General features: G+C 34.5%; 1 long non-coding RNA gene across 1 annotated transcript; it reads left to right on the forward strand.

Annotated features, from left to right (window-relative positions):
• The first annotated feature begins 832 nt into the window (after window positions 1-832).
• Window positions 833-4663, forward strand: LOC134238847 (uncharacterized). Its single transcript, XR_009986105.1, has 2 exons — window positions 833-1275; window positions 4369-4663. It is a non-coding gene; the product is annotated as an uncharacterized LOC134238847 (long non-coding RNA).
• Window positions 4664-17122: the final 12459 nt, after the last annotated feature.

Here is a 17122-nt window from a genome sequence, read left to right on the forward strand (position 1 = left end):
AATTTAATGATTTGCTTTATTTGTTTAACTGAACATGGTTAAAGGTCTTCTATTATTGAATAAATTAGACAATTTCTCAAATCTTCGAGAAGACGTAAATTCTCGAGAAAAGGAACAGGTGATATTACACGTGCGATTGTTGATGTCTGTGTTTGATTACATGCCAATACATGAACAATGGTTGAAGGCAAAGGCTTTAAAAACTATGATGTCCATAGTTGCACCTCACTACAAAATACCGTTCCGTAATACTATAAAATCTAGGATCGAAAAGTATTCGAAAATCGCAAAATCCGCTCTGTTAGAACTTGGTGAAGTTCATGTCAAATTGTAGGACTGATACCTGGACGTCAAACGCAACAAAGAGTTACATTACAATTACGGCGTAGATTTTTTTAAACAAAAACACTGTGAACCACTAATGATTTTATTTCTTGTGTTTATCTGATAAATAAATTGAACTTAAAAAATAAATTTCGTCTGGCACGAAGTGTTCATCATTGATACAACAGAAATGCATGAATGGGTAATTCTTCTATCAGAGCACGTGGTTTTATTTCTACAAGAGTTTACAATGTTTTACATTCATCAATTTACCTGTTTATATTTATTTACACTTTTACCGAGTACCCGGGTACTCGATCGGGAAAACGTCCGAGTAACCGAGTATTAAAAATTGACCGATTTGACATCCCTAATATTAATATAAAAATTACTATGAATTATATTCAATTAATTTCTTAATTTTGAAAAGATGTATGATGACTAAGGCTTCTAATAATAGAGAAGAAAATACTCGGGTTCGAATTATGTTCATTATTAGATATATCCGATAAACTTATTTTTTTCAAAATTGACTTCACAACAGATCTTAACTTCCGTCAGGAACTACTGTTTGTCAATAAGGTTTTTGATCTGCGTTTTCCATGTAATGATTGTTGTAATTAACTATTAAATCAATCCTATAATTTATTTTTATATATTATCTATGAAATGACGTACTTTTATTGTGTAAGATAATAAGTGCCTGTTTCAGGTTAAGCGGCTTTAATGTTTGTTTATTTGCCTTAATCATACATTTTTCAGTCATTTCATGGTGCCACCACTTGGGATGGTATTAGCTGCAAATATAGACTTGTACTCAGCACTTATTGCCTTTAAGAAGTATGAGATCCATTTTGTGCTAACACCTACCGTGACACAGAATCTTGGTTTATGCAGTCTCATAGGAGTAACCTGTCTAAAGAATTTAGCAATGGGATTGGAACCTGCGATGTAAGGTTCAGCTTCTTATTGATACTTTGATTTATAATATTTATTTGAGAATTTCACTCATTCACATACTTAGAGATGTTGATCTATATTGTTGAATAGCATCAATTTAGACCTTTAATTAGCTAAGTAAACATGTACTGTGAGGTTTTTAAGGTCTCATTCATTTTATATGCCAGATGCATGTTAAGGAACATTACTGCATAAATGTTTTTGTCTTAAATATGAAGCTTTTTACTAATATAGAGATATGTTAGTTCTAAACCTCTTCAAATTAGGGTAGACCTTTACTTTAAACTCAGCAATGTGAGTGTGTTGTGTGAACTTGTGTTAGCAAGACAGTGTGTTGTATGAATTTGTGTTAGCAAGGCAGGGTGTTTTGTGAACTTAATTGTGTTAGCCTGACAGTGGGTTGTGTGAATTCTTGTTAGCTTGACGATGTGTTGAGTAAACTCGTGTTAGCGGGACAGCGTGTTGTGTGAAATCGTGTATAAAGTGTTAGTGTGACAGTGTGTTGTGTAAACTCGTGTTAGCTAGACAGAGTGTTGATTGAACTCGTATTAGCGAGACTTCGTGTTGTGTAAACTCATGTTAGTGAGACTGCATGTTGTGTAAACTCGTGTTAGCGAGACTGCATGTTGTGTAAACTCATGTTAGCGAGACAGCGTGTTGTGTGAACTCTTATTAACGAGACAGCATGTTGTGTGAATTTGTGTTAGCGTGACAGTGTGTTGTGTGAACTTGTTATCCTGAAAATTTGTCGTGTGAACTGGTGTTAGAGAGATAGTGTGTTGTATGAACTCGTGTTAGCGAGATTGCATATTGTGTGAACTCGTGTTAGCCAGACTGCGTGTTATGTGAACTCGTGTTAGCGATATTGTATGTTTTTTGAATTTGTGTTAGCGTGACAGTGTGTTGTGTGAACTCGTGTTAGCCTGACAGTGTGTTGTGTGAAAAGGTATTAGGATGACAGTGTGTTGTGTGAAATGGTATTAGGATGACAGTGTTATTTTAACAGCGTTTGGTGCGAACTTGTGTTAGTGAATAGTGAGACAGCCTGTTTTGTGTTAGCAAGGCAGTGTGTTTTGTGAACTTAATTGTGTTAGCCTGACAGTGGGTTGTGTGAATTCTTGTTAGCTTGACGATGTGTTGAGTAAACTCGTGTTAGCGGGACAGCGTCATGTGTGAAATCATGTATAAAGTGTAAGTGTGACAGTGTGTTGTGTAAACTCGTGTTAGCTAGACAGAGTGTTGATTGAACTCGTATTAGCAAGACTTTGTGTTGTGTAAACTCGTGTTAGCGAGACTGCGTGTTGTGTAAACTCATGTTAGCAAAACAGCGTGTTGTGTGAACTCTTATTAACGAGACAGCATGTTGTGTGAATTCTTGTTAGCGTGACAGTGTGTTGTGTGAACTTGTTATCCTGAAAATTTGTCGTGTGAACTGGTGTTAGAGAGATAGTGTGTTGTGTGAACTCGTGTTAGCGAGAATGCATATTGTGTGAACTCGTGTTAGCCAGACTGCGTGTTATGTGAACTCGTGTTAGCGATATTGTATGTTTTTTGAATTTGTGTTAGCGTGACAGTGTGTTGTGTGAACTCGTGTTAGCCTGACAGTGTGTTGTGTGAAATGGTATTAGGATGACAGTGTGTTGTGTGAAATGGAATTAGGATGACAGTGTGTTATCGCAACAGCGTTTGTTGCGAACTTGTGTTAGTGAATAGTGAGACAGCCTGTTTTGTGAATTCATGTTAGCGTGACAGTGTTTTGTGTGAACTTGTGTTAGCCTGACAGTGTGTTGTGTGAAATGGTATTAGAATGACAGTGTGTTGTGTGAAATGGTATTAGGATGACAGTGTGTTATCGCAACAGCATTTGGTGTGAACTTGTGTTAGTGAATAGTGAGACAGCCTGTTTTGTGACTTTGTGTTAGCGTGACAGTGTATTGTGTAAACTCGTGTTAGCATGACAGTGTATTGTGTAAACTCGTGTTAGTGAGACTGTGTGTTGTGTAAACTCATGTTAGCGTGACAGTGTGTTGTGTGAATTCATCTAAGCGTGACAGTGTGTTGCGTGTACTTGTGTTAGCTAGACGGTGTATTGTATGAACTCGTATTAGCGAGACTGCGTGTTGTGTAAAACTTGTGTTAGCAAGACAGCATGTTGTGTGAACTTGTGTGAGCGAGACAGCGTGTTTGTGAATTTGTGTTAGCATGATAGTGTGTTGTGTGAACTCGTGTTAGCCTGATATTTTGTTGTGTGAAATTGTATTAGCGTCACAGTGTGTTGTGTGTTAGTGTGACAGCGTGTGGTGCGAACTTGTATTAGTGCGAAAGTGTTTTTCAGTGTTGTGGTGGCGAGCTGTGTGATAACCTAATGGCGTCTTTAGTGTTGGTAAGATGGCACGCTTTTATAAAAGTGCTATTGAGCTTTAGCAAGTGGCTCTATCTGGACACGCCTTATTATAATTGATCAGTTCTCAGATATACAGTGAATTACCGGTATTATTGTCACCATGAAATCAGCATTTACAGTTGCAATTACCTTGTTATTAATCATAAGATATTGGTTTGCCAGTTTTAAAATTATGGTGTTCCAATGATGTGAAGTTGCAGTGTGTTAGCATGTTAATTTCAACAGACTGCCACTCCAATGCAGCTTTAAACAACACGCTGCTGTGTTTACACAAAACAAAATATCATGCAAACACAACTCTAAACAATCTGTTGAGTGTTAGCTTCACTGCATGTTGGATTCAGTGTGCTGGCATATTATCACTGACGTACATGCTAGCACATTGTCACCTCATGCTAGTATGTTGTCATAAATACTCTAGCACATTATCCTAAACCCACTAGAGCATGATTACTTTGCACTTGTATGTTGTCTTATTAGGGGATAGCATAAATGACTGCCTTAATTGGTGTAAACTTCTTTTAATTGATGAAAGAGTACATTAAAATTTACAAATTATACACAGAAAATGTGACAATATCTTATCTCTCAATTTGATAATCTAATTTATAATCTCATGAATTGCACTTATTATTAGTAAAAGAATTATAAATTTAAAAATTCCAATTTCTTTTGGATAGGTGTGACTCATCTGAATACTGAATTTTGATACCAAGCATGACCATGTTTTGCCAGAAGATCATCTGTTTGGATGTGACATGGAATAAACAGCATAGTGAAAATAAGTCAAGTTTTGGTTTGTGAATACAATTTTTAAACACACTGTGTATCATTTTTAAATTTTGATTTGACAACATAAATCCACAAATATGAACATATCAATTGCTCTCAGTTTTTCAAGTGAAATAGTTTTTGTAACAGAAATACATGTACCAGTAATTACATTGGAATAAATGTTATTTTTAAATATAATAATATTTTGTTTGTGTTGCATGTTGACCTCTTTATTAAGGTCTTCCCTTTCAAAGTTTAGACTTACTTATTCTAATGATTAAGATAGATCCTCTGTCTTCAGCAGGAATATAAGATCTTGTAATACATTAGTATTTTTTACAGTATAATGTAAAAAAAATTGTTATTTTGGCGCATACAACTAATTAAAGGCATAAACATGTGTATGATTCCATGGAATTCAGTACATAGGGCATGTACATGTAGTTTTCTAAAACAAGATTGAAGAGATGTCCAGTCGCATTTCAATGTCAACTCCAAAACTGTGCCTGTTGCATACTTATTAGCCCATCTGAGCTAAAGGAACCAGTAAATTTTTTAAAAACATAATTTTATCCATTATCATCATTGTCTAAAATTTCACAATATCATTTTCCAGAACCAAAGTGAAACTTGGCACAGATCATCCTTAGTGTAGGGGATTCAAATTGTTCTTATGCAGGGCAATACCTTCAAAGAGATTTGTTTCTTTAATGCTGTAAATGTATTATATTTAGCTTGTACAATATTTGGTGGAAATTGACTTTTGAATAAGTTAGAGTAGATATTCTTATTTATGTTTATGTACAAGACTTTTAGCTTTGTACTTGATTTAGTGATTGCTGCATTCCGCCAAAGCCGCTAAAAAAGAATACACAGCCATATGTAATATGTTCACAATATACCGGTACCTTTCAGAGAATTTTACACTCCTATTGAGGTACCACCAGTTGCTAGTGGAAAGCTTCAAATTCGAAACATACACAACACATTTCTGTGCGTTTATTATAAAAGTATTGTTCTACTTACTGATTGCAACTAATGAAGATTGTTCATCATTATTGTAAATACATTTGGATTTTTTGAATTATTATATAATTTGTTTATTTTATTTACCTAGTTATATTGTATATTAAATGATTTTAAAGCCATTTTTAAGATGGTAATGTAGCAAAACACTTATGTTTCTGTAGTATGACACGTTTCACAAACATAATTGCAACAAACATGATATATCCGATATCAAAAGTCATAATATTGGAAGTTAAACTGTTGTGGATACGATTTCAAGAATGCTGTTAGAGAGAGTACCCTTTAGACCTCATGCTCAGACCAAATTAAAGAATTCAAGTAAGGGTTTTGAGACAAATCGAAAAAGAGAATGTTAGCAAAGTTAACAATCTAGACAGAAACATTTAATCTTTTGCTTATCGCTAGGAAGGAAGACCCACTCGTTGCTTTGCAACGAGCTTTGCTCTAGTTAAGGTCTTCCGACTTCCTTCGGAAGACCTTACTGTTTTTCTTATGTTTCCTATTATTATTATTTTTCCCTTTTCATAGTACACGAGATTTCTCGAAAACTACAGAACCGATTTCAATGATTTTTTCAGGAATGATGCATTTTAGTAATATCTCCAGACCTTTTTTTCATTTTTTAAAAAATCACTTCCGGTCGCATTTTTTGTCCGATTTTCATTTTTAAAATCGTCATTTTGTCCACGCATCTTCTTGTAAACCACTCAAGACTGAATCACGAAATTTTCAGGGATGGTAAAACATCTCTTTAAGATATGTATTACGTCTTTTAATTTGGCATCCGTCACTTCCGGTCGACACAGGAAGTGATGTTTAATTTCAAGATTTTTTGAAAAATTAAACCGTCGTGAATAAAGGCAAACAGAACTTATGTTTACATTCACAATCGTCAACAAAAAGCATCGATTTGAAGTACTTCCGGTTTATACCGGAAGTTGACGAAAAATTTAACTTTCTCTCTTGAATCAAAAGAAATAGAAAAAAATGGTTTAATTTGAGTTTTTTCTGGTCTTTCGGCTTTGATGTCAGCCGGAAATGAAGCCTGAATTGTCGAAAGTCGTCAAATAACGTCACTTCCGGTCAAACCGGAAGTAGTAAAAAAAAAGGATATTTTGGCCATTTTTGACATGTTTTTGGGTAACAAATGTCACTGGAAGCAAAATACTTAATTTTCCGTCCGTCGACATCACTTCCGGTCAAACTGGAAGTAGCCAAAAAAAGTTTATTTTGAAGGTTTTGATGCAAAATTGAAATTATAAAGTCACTGGAGACTACTAAGCTCATTGCTTTCTTTTGTTGACGTTACTTCCGGCACTTCCGGTCAAAACCGGACGGAAGACCTACTCGTTGCTTTGCAACGAGCTTTGCTCTAGTTATTATTATTATTCCTGGAAAAATTTTGTCCACGAGTGATCTTGTAAACTACACATCCGACTAAGGTAAAATGTTTTTAGGGTCAGTAGACATGTTATGTAGATTTGCCGAACGAAGGTCATTTTGCGCGCACATTCTTGCAAGAGCGCGCACGTGCAACACGTGAAATGACCAATATAATGGATATTGCTGTAACTTTTCTTTTTTCTAATGAATTTTTTTGAAACTCAAAAGGTAAGGATACATTAGTAGTATACACAAGATGGCATAGTCAAAATAGCAAGATCTCACGCGCATGCACGTGCACTTCGCTCTGATTGGCTGAAATTAAAGTCTCAATATCTTTCTTGTTTCTTGTCATAATCTTTTGAAATTTTGAACATAGTCCTATATTATGAAGATCTACGACATGATATATAAAATTTTTCATGAAAGCATGCGCATGCGCGCGTGCTGCAATCTGATTGGCTGAAACTTTAAATGGCTATATCTCCTTTGCTTTTTGTCGAAATGCTTTGAGATTTAAAACATAGTCGTGCATAAGGATATCCTACAATATGATATAGAAAGAAATTCATGAAATTACGCGCATGCACGTGTGCTGCAATCTGATTGGCTGAAACTTTAAATGGCTATATCTCCTTTGTTTTTTGACGAAATGTTTGGAATTTTGAAATATAGTCATTCATTATGATATCCTTTCATGCGATAAAGATAAAAATTTATGAAATCACGTGCATCCATGTGTGCTGCAATCTGATTGGCTGAAACTTCAAAAGGCTATAACTCCCTCGTTTTTTAACCTAAAATGGTTTTTAGGCACTAAAAGGGAGTTGGGGAGCGTTTGGGGAACATCTGTAACGGTTCCCGTTACAATTAGCACTAGTTAAGGTCTTCCGTCTTCAGCGGAAGACCTTCTTGTTATTCTTAGGTTTCTTTTTCACTTTTATTAAGGTCTTCCGTCTTCAGCGGAAGACCTTACTGTTATTCTTAGGTTTCTTTTCCACTATTTTTATTATTATTATTATTATTGTTTTTTTTCTTACCGATTTTGTGCACGCGAGTTCTCGAAAACGGCTTGCTCGATTTTCATGAAACTTTCAGGACTGATAGAGAATAAAAAAAAACTAGATATATATTTTTTGGTTTTGATGACGTCACTTCCGGTTTTGAGTTTTCCGCGTTTTAGTGATTTTCAGAGGGTCACTTTGTCCGGCAGTTTTCTGAAAAACCACTCAACGCAGAAGCATGAAATTTTCAGTGAAGCTAGAGCAACCTTTGGAGAAGTGAATTTCGTATATCACAACCACCGGAAGTACGAAGCGCCGACGCTCGCTATGGCCCAAAAATAGTCCTGTCAAGAATTTCAAAATTTTAAACACCTTTTCTACAATAACTTTTTACCTAGAAATATTTTGTTAAAACATGTAGAACAAAAAATGTACAGAATTCAGAGATCTTTCAAATGATACCTCAGAAAAAGGGCTGGCCCCTTAATTTAGGGGCCGAGAGGGGCCGAAAGTTTTTCCTTTATATCTCAAAAAGTATTTAGAATTTGTAATACGTCAAAGAAGCAAAGTTGTTCAAAATGACAAGCTTAATCTATTGGCGTCGTCAAAATACGTCCGACGTCGTCACTTCCGGTCAAACCGGAAGTAGTCGGAAAACGCATTTTTTTGCTGTTCTTGACAAGTTTTGGGTTAGATATGTCTCTGGGAGCATAAAAAGTAATTTTTCCGTGCGTCGTCGTCACTTCTGGTCAAACCGGAAGTTGCAAAAAATGGCTTATTTTGAAGGTTTTGATGCAAAATTGAAATTATAAAGTCACTGGAGACTACTTAGCTCATTGCTTTCTTTTGTTCCGTCACTTCCGGTCAAAACCGGACGGAAGACCTACTCGTTGCTTTGCAACGAGCTTTGCTCTAGTTATTATTGTTTTTTTTTCTTACCGATTTTGTGCACGCGATTTCTCAAAAACGGCTTGATTGATTTCCATGAAAATTTCAGGACTTATGTATCATAATTTGAACCTTATGCATTTCTTTCCGTTTTGATGACGTCACTTCCGGTTTGGAGATATCGTCTTTTAAATGGTTTTTTGAGGGTCGTTTTGTCCGCACGATTTCTCCTAAACGGCTTTTGATAGACACGTGATACTTTCAGGTATGTTAGACCTATGTCTGTAGATTTGCGGAATGTATTTCATTTTTATCGGAAGTGCCGCACGTCGGCGCTCACTATGGCCAGAAAAAAATCCTATCGCGAATTTCAAACTTTTTGACACCTTTTCTACGATATCTTTTTACCTGGAAATATTTTTTTTAAACATATAGAACAAAAGAATTGTAGAATCCCAAGATCTTTCAACTGATATCTCGAGAAAAGGGCTGGCCCCTAAAATTAAGGGCATGGAGGGGCCGAAAGATATTCCTTTATATCTCAAAAAGTATTGAGAATTTGTAATACATCAAAGAAGCAAAAATGTTTAAAATGTCAATCTTAATTCATTGGTGTCGTCAAAATACGTCCGTCGTCGTCACTTCCGGTCAAACCGGAAGTAGTCAGAAAATGCATAGTTTTGCCTTTCTTGGCAATTTTTGGGTAACATCTGTCACTGGGAGCCTAAAAATTAATTTTCCGTCCGTCGTCGTCACTTCCGGTTACACCGGAAGTAGCAAAAATTGGCTTAGTTTTGCGATAATTAACATAGATTAGGAGGGTTAAACCATTTTTGGACTTCATTACTCTTTTTTTTTTTTTAAATTTAAGTTACTTCCGGTCAAACAGGACGGAAGACCTACTCGTTGCTTTTCTAGAGCTCGGCTCTAGTTATTATTATTATTCTTTTTTCTTCTTATTTCTTCTCCGGTACTTTTTTGTCCGGAAGTGTTGTCAGAAACTGTTCACCAAACTAAGTTAAAACCTTTTTAGGGTTAATGGGTGTGTAGTGTAGGTGTGCGGAACGAAGGTCATTTTGCGCGCATACGCTTGCACGTGCGGGCGCGTGAAGTGAGTGAAATGACTGATATACTTATTATGGCCATAACTTTTACATTTTTTGATAAAATGCTTTGAAACTCATTACATAAAGATATATTTATAGTGTTAATATCATGACACTGTCAAATTAGCACGAACTCACGCGCATGCACGTGAGCTTCGCTCTGATTGGCTGAAACAAAAATCTCAATATCTCTTTTGTTTTTTGACGAAATGCTTTGAAATTTTAAAAATAGTAATGAACAAGGATATTCTACAATATGATATCAAAATAATTTCAAGAAATCACGCGCATGCACGTGTGCTGCAATCTGATTGGCTGAAACTTTAAAAGGCTATATCTCCTTTGTTTTTTGATGAAATGCTTTGAAATTTAAAACATAGCCATACTTTAGAATACCCTGCAATATGGTATACAGAAAAATTAAAGAAATCACGCGCATGCACGTGTGCTGCATTCTGATTGGCTGAAACTTTAAATGGCTTTATCCCCTTTGTTTTTTGACGAAATGCTTTGAAATTTAAAACATAATTTTACATTAGGATATCCTGCAATATGATATACAAAAAAAAATCATGAAATCACGAGAATGCATGTGTGCTGCAATCTTATTGGCTGAAACTTGAAATGGCTATAACTCTCTTGTTTTTCAACCAAACAGGATGGGATTCAGAACATAGATAAGTATAAGGAACTCCTACAAGAAGGTATGGTCATCATGCACGTGCACGCACGTGCGTGCATTTGGAACGATTGAACTTAAAAATACACTTAAATGAGTGATTTTTAATACTTATGGACTGAATTCTTTGATATATAGTATATTTAAATTTATCACATATTTTTACCTTTATTGCGTTGATATAGCTCATGTGATATCGTTTTCGTATCAACACTATGTGTTCTTACGCCGCGTGACGTAATGTAAATAAACAAATACATGTGTTTGATGGAGAGAATTGCTTATTTTGTCAAATTTCACTTTATTTGATATATTTTAACAAATCTTCATTTACGAATTAAAAAAAATAAGTGCTGAAAGACTTTCTTTCTTTTATTTTTGCACGAACTATTTCATACAGCGTAATATTATTTATTACGTTATTTGGTCCGCGGTAACCGAAAGGGAACTTTGAATAAGAAATAAAGACAAAATACACATTTATAGTGAACAAAATATGTGATAAAAAGAATCTCCCATAGTTTGTGGTTTGATATGATTTTTATCCAACTCGTTGAGTGTTTTCTATCCCCTCGCCAAGGCTCGGGGATAGAAAACACACAACTCGTTGGATAAAAATCATATCAAACCACAAACCATGGGAGATCCTATATATATAGATAGTGTAGACAAGATGATATGGTCATAACGCATCTGCATTCACATGCGCATGGGTGCAATGCTAAAATTTGAATATAATTGGTAATCCTTCTGGGTAAATTTTGTTAAAGTCTAAATTACCGGAATTTGTCTTATTTAATGAAGCTTACAGGGAATATGGCACCAAAAGGGAGTTGGGGAGCGTTTGGGGAACATCTGTAACGGTCCCCGTTACAATTAGCACTAGTTTCTATCAAAGTTTTGAAACGTTTCAGGAGTATGCATAGACAAAAGATGAAAAATATAAAATGTCATAGTTTTTCATGTATTTGAATTAAAATAACACTTTCAGGTTGGGATCCAGAAAATCCAGATTCGAAAATCAGCTACAAGATGTACATTATTTCTAAAGAATAATGCGGACAGTACTTTTATCAATGAATGTCAAAGGATCAATGATCAATGCAGGCCCGTAGCCCCCCTCCCCCTGCCCAATGAATAAAATAAAAAGTCTTCTTTTTTAAAATTATATCCCCCGTCTGTCTTTTAATTTCGGTTTCTTCTTGCAAGATTCGGGTATGTTTGACTGCACAAAAACAAATATGGGCGGCCTCCACATAATTTAAAATTGTACATAACTAGTGTTAATTGTAACGGGGACCATTACAGATGTTCCCCAAACGCTCCCCAACTCCCTTTTATAGTCATATTCCCTGTAAGCGTAATTAAATAAGACAAACTTTTTGCATTTGAGACTTTAACAACGTTTACCAAGAAGTGTACCATGTTCATTCAAATTTTATCATTGCACACTTGCGCATGTTAATGCATGTGCGTAATGACCATATCATATTCTCTACACAATCTATATATTTTAATATGCTAAATTTTAATGTATTTAATCCAAAAGTATTAAAAAAAAGCTCATTCAAGTGTATATAGCTGTTTAAAGTTTCAGCCAATCAGATTGCAGCGCACGTACATGCACGTGTATGTATGTGCAGGGTGACCATACCTTCTTATAGAAGTCCATTATATATATCTTTGTTCCAAATTCCAACCTGTTTGGTTGAAAACCAAGGGAGTTATAGCTGTTTAAAGTTTCAGCCAATCAGATTGCAGCATTCGTACACGCACGTGCATGCATGTGCATGGTGACCATACCTTCTTGTAGAAGTCCATTATATATATCTATCTTCCAAATCCAATCCTGTTTGGTTGAAAACCAAGGGAGTTATAGCTATTCAAAATTTCAGCCAATCAGATTGCAGCGCACGTGCATGCACGTGATTTCATGATAATTGCTATCATTCATTTCGTAGGATATCCTAATGCATGGCTATGTTCAAAATTTCAAAGGATTTCGTCAAAAAACAAGAAAGATATTGAGACTTTAGTTTCAGCCAATCAGAGCGTAGCGCACGTGCATGCGCGTGAGATCTTGCCATATTGACCACGCCATCTTGTTTATACTACTAATACATCCTTACATTATGAGTTTCAAAACATTTCATCAAAAAATAGAAAAGTTACGCGAATATACATTATATTGGTCATTCACGTGTTGCACGTGCGCGCTCTTGCAAGCACGTGCGCGCAAAATGACCTTCATTCCGCAAATCTACATTACATGTCTACTGACCCTAAAAACATTTCACCTTAGCTGGATGTGTAGTTTACGAGATCATTCGCGGACAAAAAAGTGCCCAGGAAGAAGAAAAATAATAATAACTAGATGAAACTCGTTGCGAGCAACGAGAGGTCTTCCGTCCGATTCCGGAAACAAAACGTAAAATCGTGCTGAAAATGTAAAAAAAAAGATTTGCACACAAGGGGATTGAACCCAAGTCGCCAGCACAAAATTTCAACGCACTAAATATTACACTATAGGGACATCTACACTAAATCTACTTGTACATATTTACGAAGCAGTGCCTCTCTCTTAAAATTATGAAAGGCAGGTCACTATTCAAAATTTAGCGCCAAACGCCACGAGTTAATCTTCGCGCTTTTTCTTTGGAATGTTCTATTAAATAGGTGTGATAGCTTCAATGAAATTAAAAAAAAGAACGTTCTTATAGCCTAAGATTCCAGATTTAGAAAGTATATTTAACACATTTTAAAAAGTCCATATTGTATATATGCTTGTAACACTAAAGCGGTGAAACGGTTATGATTTTTTTTTCAATTTCCTGTTTATCCCCAAACTGAACTATCCCGATTAGTTAATTGAAAAAGGTTGAAACGTTTCGCCAGAAAACATGGCTCGCCCTTTGATGGTCAAGGAATCAGAAATCATTTATGCTCAATAACTTGAATCAGTTCTTTGAAGCAAGAATGCTAAAATAAACTCCATGAAGCGATCTTTAAATAAATCGTTTTCTTATTTTTGTCTTATTTATAGTTTAATATGACACAAGTGTGTATAGGAAAAACAGTGGTGAAGATTTACACTGACAATATTAATTGATATTCTTTTTTGAGAAAGTATTACTTATAAGTTTTTCCATGATGCAAAAAAGATAATAGGTATCGAATTTCATTTGCACATTGTGCGCAATCGTCGTTTGTTTTTATACTTTGAAAACCAGCCAAAACCAATTATAGAAGACGGTAGTTTGACACAGAACTGCAACGAAACTACGACGTGACAATCCAAGTATTCCTTTACATTTCATTTATTCTTATGTTACTTTCGTTCAAGCAAACGCTCGACTGCCTCCGTAAACCACTATTGCGAAATGTCGGCGTTGACAGAGACAGCCGCCATTTTGGACCCGCTTCAGATTTTTGAATGCTAATATCTAGAGTTTAGATTTATCACCATTCAAACAAATTAAATAGTAAGCATTATACGGAGGGCTTCTACTACCATACCAAATATAAATGAAAAATACTGAAAAACAAAAAAGTTAGAAAATACGAATTTTTTAAGTTTGCAATTCGTAACAACCGGAAGTACTGACGACGCACGAAAAGGCAATTCTGCAAACCACAAAGTCATGATCTATCATCTCCAATAAGTCTCCAGTTCATATCCTTAGCCATTTTCGATAAAAAGGGGCGACAAAATCGCATTTTAAAATCAGGAAATTGTCCATAACTTGGAACCAGAAGCGAATTTTCCAAATTTCTCTTCGGATGTAACAACTTCATATAATGACACATATTTTGTGAAAGTTTCATGAAAAACCGCTGAATAGTTTTCGATAAATCGCCTGCACAAAATTTTGTCAAAAAAAAGAATAATAATAATAATAATAAGAATAATAATAAGAAACAGTAGAATCACTATAAGGTCTTCCGTGAAGACGGAAGACCTTAATAAGAAACAGAGTAAAAACAATATGTTCCCCAACTTCGTTTGGGGAACATAATAAGAAAACTATATAAAAAAAAAACGCCTTTCCTCAAAAGGGGGCACCCACGGCCTCACCTCGCGCTATGAGTTTATTAAAATTATTCAAACTAATTTGAATAAATTAAATCAAAATTGAATAAAACACATCTAACCTTACAGTTTAATTCTTTAATTTAATATTAAAGAAAGTCAGGGAGTCAACGTTAATTAAGAAAATATTTATAAAATGCATGTCATGTAATAACATTGTTTAACGAGGCTGGGGGGTGGCAGCCATTTTCAGACTATTTCGATCTCCTTTAAAAGAAGAGCTCCATATAAAGATATAAAAAATGATAAAATTTTAAAACTAAAATGTAGGAATTTTTTCTTTGCCAAATAATAGATAACAGCTTAATATACCATACCTAAAAAAATATGTTAATTCTGGTGGTTAATTTTTGGTTTATTTGTTGACCCCCCAGCCTCCTTAATTATGAGAAGGAGAAGACCTCTGTAAAATTTCATACCTGGTATCTAACTACTAAAGAAAAATTTTTATTTTTTTTTAATTGCTTATCTTTTTGAAGGTTTTGAAATTCTTTATCCCTTCTCTTTTTCTACAAATCAATTTTCTATAAATAGACCAAAGAAGCATTTTTTTCCCAAAGATATCATCTGGACATAGTTAGAAATTATATAAAAAAATAAATAAATGAAATAATAATCTATGTTAAAAAAAAATCAATTTCACACCACTGCAGCCTCCCCGAGAGCGAGAACAATAGGGACAGTAATTATCAGTAAATGTCAGCACTTGTCTAAGTTTTTCAGCAGGGACAGTAAACGGGTCAGTAATTGTCTAAGTTTATCAGCACCGACTAAGATTGTCAGCACTTTTCTAAATTTATCAGTACCGGCAGTAAAAAGGTCAGTAATTGTCTAAGTTTTACAGTAACGACAGCACATTGTCAGTAATTTTCTAAGTTTGTCAGTAAAAAATGGGAATGTCAGCACGTTTTTGACTTAGTAGTGTCTTGTGTTCTGAGTTTGTTTGTTTTGCTTTTTTTTGTTTTTTTTTTTACCAATTATAATCGAATGCATACCTTGTTTTAAATTATCAACAACAATTAAATTAATATTGACGAAAAGTCGCATATCAAAAGTAAACAAAATGCAAAAAGGTTGCCAAAGATGAATTTAATACACTTAAAAATAAAGTTTCTAGCATGTGGTAACAGTCTACCACATTTACGAGGATTGGGGGTGCATTTAGATGGATTTATGTGGTCATTTGTCAAATGGATTGTAACGATAATTTTGTTTCGCTCGTGTAAACGCAATTCATTGACTAAATTAAAAAAAAATGTCAGTTAGAAATACGCAAAATGTACGTTACCATACGTAACGTACATTTCAAATATAAAAATCAATTCTCTTCCAAAAGCGTACGTTAGACACGCAATATATTGATACTATTTGAACTTTCATATCATAAGAAATGCATCATACAGGTTTCGTATTCAGAAATATATACCAGGTATCAAAAGTATATTACATATAACTGACCTTAATATATTTTTTTTCCTCAGCAGAAACGTTTCTTTTAATTAATTTTGGGATTTAGCCGACCTCCAACCTTTGAAACTTTCCTTTGTGTACACATTTAGTGTGTAAAAGTATGAGAATACATGAAAATTCGTGCGAGATTCACTTAATTCGAATTTCATTGTAACGTACATTTCATTAACGTACATTTCAAATGATTACTTTTCATGTAAAAAATAGATTTTAATTGTGTTGAGCAAAACGTCTTTGCCAGTTTACAGGATACAAGGGGTTGCTTATTCAGAGTCGTCTCATATTTTCTACTTAATATATATTTCTTAATGGAAGAATATAGGTAACGTACATTTCTTTCTTATCTCTACGATTGAAAATGTCTTTCATTCCGTAAACATATTTACAAAAGTTGCTCAAATTGTTCAATTTCATGTTACATTATCTAAGTAGGAGTAATTAATCCTTTGAAATTTCTAATTTAGCCCATCAATAAATAAATGAGAACAAAACTATCATCAGAAAATTTTTACTTGAGAATCAAAACTATATATTACACAGAGGGGATCCAGCATAATATTCGCCTCGGCGATAGTAACGTACATTTCAAATAGGCTACTATATTTGAATTTGGAACTCCTTAAATACCCTTTCAGATCGATAATTATATGAATTCTTATTCATTGTTATATGACTATTTATAATGTTGATTTAAAAATTACATCAGTGGTATTTCTTCTAAATGAAAATGAGGCGAAATTATTTGAGCCCTTATACTGAGAATGGGTGTTAAGTTTTCCACATATGTTCCTGCTGACAAATTACTGTTTTCTTGATCTTGAACATCTTCTACTCTCTTCCTGAGCATTAAATAAACTAACCAAGTACGTTGTTACATGTATGTTAAATAAGACTCTTCAAAAATTGTGAATTTCTTGGCCCAAGGACCAGCAGTTCTTTAGTAAGAGCTGGGTTCTATTGATTATATTGTGAAATTAAATAAATTCTTTGAAAATCTTCTTCTTTGTTCCT

The sequence above is a fragment of the Saccostrea cucullata genome, unplaced genomic scaffold, assembly GCF_032062105.1.
Source record: "Saccostrea cucullata isolate Sc308-1 unplaced genomic scaffold, CSIRO_AGI_Scuc_v1 ctg3120, whole genome shotgun sequence".
NCBI classification, from domain to species: Eukaryota; Metazoa; Mollusca; class Bivalvia; order Ostreida; family Ostreidae; genus Saccostrea; species Saccostrea cuccullata.